We start from the raw sequence: 4,839 nt of genomic DNA, 5'->3' as shown, positions 1-4,839 counted from the left end.
TATATATATATATATATATATATGCATACATACTTACACTATATATACATATATGTCTATATTTATATACGTACATGTATAAATGTATATTTACATACATATATGTATATATATATACATATATATATGTATGTTTGTATATATGTGTATATATGTATATATCTGTATATATATATATATATATATATATATATATATATTATTATTATTATTATTATTATTATTATCATCATCATCATCATTATTATTATTATTATTATTATTATTATTATTATTATTATTATTATTATTATTATTATTAGTATTTAGTAGTTTTATTTTTATAACGTGCTTTCACTTCACTATCGATCGCAGCTCTGTATACCTTGGGTATGTGCTGTGGTTTGCTGTGATGCTCTTATGGTTACTGTATTGAAAGTGTTTTGCGTAGGATGTGTGCAGTGCCCAACATATAGAGCAATTGGCAGCATCTTTGCGTACCAACCATCTCACTCGTTTAATAATTTCTTTCTCTGCGGCCATGTTCCACTGCCATACAATAGCACTGACATAAGCAAAACCAACACCTGCTGTCAAGTGGTAAGTGAACGATCAAGCACAAAGACATATACACATGCATATATACGGGATTCTCTACAGTTTCCGTCTACCAAATTCAATCACGAAGAATTAATTGTTCCAAGGCTATAGGAGGAGGCATTTGCCAAACGTACCTGTTCCGCGCAGTGAAACTGAACTCGAAATCACATGCTTGCAAAGTGAACTTCTAAACCACAGACCTACACCTGCGTCTCTATATAACAATATATATATATACATATATATACATACATATATATTAATAGTAATGGTATGACAACAGAAGAATGAATGAGACCTCGATATTATGTAAGTAGAGGAATTTATCTGCAATATAAGAGATTCTTTCAAAATAATGATATTACAAGGGATTTTTGTCTTAATAGCTGACGAGATGCCGGAGCAGATTTCCGCACCGGCATCCGAAACTCCGAGATTTATTAAGGCAACCGAATAATTGTCACATATTCTATTACAGATATATATATATATATATATATATATATATATATATATATATATAGATAAATACACTGCGCCACCTAGCCTAGGGATCGAACCTGCAGCTTTATAATCATGAACTTAACAACGTAAACCACTAGACCAAGTGCTTTAGCATAAAATATAATCAAGTAGATTTTATTTTGATAACTCGATAACATAAAAAATATAATCTTTGCTAGATATAGGAACGAATGTAACGAGGTTCAGTTATCGAGTGTTAAGGGGTGTGGGGATGTGTTAGGAATAAGAATATTTCAGTGAATGCTAAAGGCTGAAGAATAAAAGAATGGTTGCACTAGTGTTTGATACAGGGACGTTGGAAGATGTTAGAAGTTAAGATGACTTTGAAATTGAATATCTAAATCAATTTGTAGCGCTTAAGGCTATAGATGAAAATGATATAAGCATCAATGGCGTGTAGAAGAATGGAAAGGAAATATATAGAAGAATGTAACCGAAGTTGTTTTGGACAGAACAAAAGAAAAAAAGAGGAAAGGATTTCGAATCAAACAGAGCAAGATATTGAGATATGGAAGGGATAAAACTGAACTGGATTGTTGAAGATTTGAGAGGGAATAAGATGAGCCTTAAAGCGGAAATAGCTGGATATCGGAGTCGAAATAGAGAAAGGAGGAAAAAAAGGTGTTCATGAATAGAGAATGTGAAGGTTCTTGCAAGTGAAAGACGCTGAAGGAGATAAATTGATGATTCTGACAGAGAAAAGAGGAATCACAAAAGCTTATGAAATAATAAACGAGATGAGATTACAAGCGAAGTAAAAGAGATCAAAAGAGGCAAGGCCATATGTATTTAGTAATGATAAAAGAACTGATAATAATAATAATAATAATGATAATAATAATAATAATAATAATAATAATAATAATAATAATAATAATAATAATAATAATAATGATATCATATGATATAAATATCCAAGAATAGTGGAGATTACGTTTTAATTGGAGAAATGGTTCTATCATTCCTGAACCACAAGAGGAAGTGGAAGTGGGTGTACCTTATACATTTAATAGATACTGAAGAAATAACAAGACCTATTGGACAATTATATAAAAAGATAAGATAGAAAAACGTTAGTTGATAACACCTTCATCGTATATAAAATTCTACAAAAGAATTGGGAAGGATAATTGCGGAAGATTTACTCAAATATCAACATACAAGTGCAGAATATGCGAAATAAATCATGGTAAAGTCTTGTAATGAATTAATCTGATGTTCATTGTCTCCTAAATTATGAATACAAAAAGTACATAAGTACGTTCCTACGTATATTTAGCGTCACGCTAAGGTAAGTAACTCAAAGGGAGAAGAGCAAAAGAGACAGACAGAGTAAAATATGCAGAAATATGAACCAGATAAATATGTATTGTGTGTGTGTGTATATATATATATATATATATATATATATATATATATATATATATACATATATGCGTGTATAAATGTATATTTATTTCTTTATTGCCCACAGGGGACTAAACATAAAGGGAACAAACAAAAGCAAAGGGATTAAGTCGATTACATCGACCCCAGTGTGTAACTGGTACTTGTTTAATCGACCCCGAGAAGATGAAAGGCAAAGTTGCCCCTCGGCGGATTTTGAATTCAGAACGTAGCGGCAGACGAAATACCGCTAAGCATTTCGACCGCCTTATAGAGTTCTAAGTGTAATGTGTGTATACACATACACAGACATATATGTATGTATGTATGTATGTATGTATGTATGTATGTATGTATGTATGTACGTATGTATGTCTATGTATGTTTGTCCACGTACGCGCTGCCACGTGTCTGTGTGATCATAAAGATTAAAATTTTCTATCGTTTCATTGGCGTTTCTCTATGATTCTCTTTTTTTCCTATCTTCCACTGTTACCTCATCAACTAACACTTGTCACAATTTCTTTTACAATCATTCGTTCTCTCTTTCGCTCCACCTCTCTCTCTCTCTCTCTCTCTCTCTCTCTCTCTCTCTCTCTCTCTCTCTCTCCCTTATTCTGTTTCTCTCTCTCTCTATGTATCTATTGTACTATTTCCCGTCGGCTTCGCCATCACTATGAAAAGAAACAACTCAAGTTCTCCGACACACTAACTAAGCCATCGAAGAATCTTCGGGTTTCGATAACCATTTATAAATATATTCTCATGATTCTTGCTTACTTAACGCAAATAACACAACAAAAAGGCCTTTGTTACTATATTTCATTTATAGGATGGGAACTGTTAGGAGGAGTAGAGAAGGTTTATGTTTTCCTAAATCGTAAAGAGCTAAGAAGGAAATATGAAGAGAAAATGATAGAAGCTGAGAGAAATTTTACAATAATTTGATACAATATATACATATATTCATAGAAGTATGCATACAAACATTGATATAGTCATACCGTTATACGTACATACATACATACACACACTCAGACACACACATATACCTATATGCATGCAAATATACATTTATACACAAACACACACACATATATATATATATATACATATACAATACATATTTATATATGCATACATGCACACATATACATATGCGTATATATATTCATAAGCATACATATATATATACATGCACAAACACACACATATATATATATACACACACACACATAATCTATCTATTTATCTATCTATCTATCTATCTATCTATCTATCTATCTATCTATCTATCTATCTGTCTGTCTGTCTTTCTGTTTATCGATCTGTGTCTCTATTTATCTGTCTATCTGTCTGTCTATCTATCTGCATATATACACACATACACAAACATATATATATATGCATTGATCAGCAAGCAAGAAAGACGTAGATTTTCGGCGAGGTCTGTTTGTAGGTCAAGCTGGTGCTTAAAGTTTGCAATATAATGCATATTAAAATCTGACGGAGTATTTCATAACACACACACAAACACACACACGCACACACACACGCACACACACACACACACACACACACACACACACACACACACACACACACACACACACACACACACACACACACACACACAGAAACATACATATACAGATACATGTATAAATACATGCATAAATACATGTACATACATTAATATGTGCGATCACGTATGTGATCAGCAACGATACGATGACAGTCATTTTAAACACACTCAAGAATAAGCGTACTTGAAATATATATACATACACGTACATACATACATACATACACAAATATATATGTTTGTATGTATTTATGAATGTATATTATTTGTTTATATATAATACATATGCATAATCAAAATGGTTGACTGTGATCTGTATCGTATCGCTAAATATAATCCATTGAACTTTTCACTTCTACTCAATTAGTAATAAAATTAATAATTAACAATTTTGCCGGGTAGCTCAGTATGAAAAAACCTTTTCGGTAAAATCATTTATAATCATAAATATATAGGGATTGGCAGTAACCTGCTTCTCCAACATACTGAGAATTCAGAAATAGCAGCCAAAGAACTACTGATTCCAAAACTACAAATTTTACTCTAAATTGATAGCGATATTTCTGATACACACAGAACAAAAAACAGTAGAGAAGAGTATGATACACACTGAATTGAATTCATTAGGGTGAGGGATTTTTAACTCACTGGCCGATAAATTTCTTAACGTCTGCCTCACGTAGTCTTGATGTCGCATGGTCAAAATTAACGTGAGTTATTTAGACATTGGCAAATTTATTAGAATATTTAGCTGAAGATCAAAA

The sequence above is a fragment of the Octopus bimaculoides genome, chromosome 26 (genome assembly GCF_001194135.2).
Source record: "Octopus bimaculoides isolate UCB-OBI-ISO-001 chromosome 26, ASM119413v2, whole genome shotgun sequence".
In the NCBI taxonomy this organism is placed as follows: domain Eukaryota; kingdom Metazoa; phylum Mollusca; class Cephalopoda; order Octopoda; family Octopodidae; genus Octopus; species Octopus bimaculoides.
Note: the sequence above shows the minus strand (reverse complement) of the source record.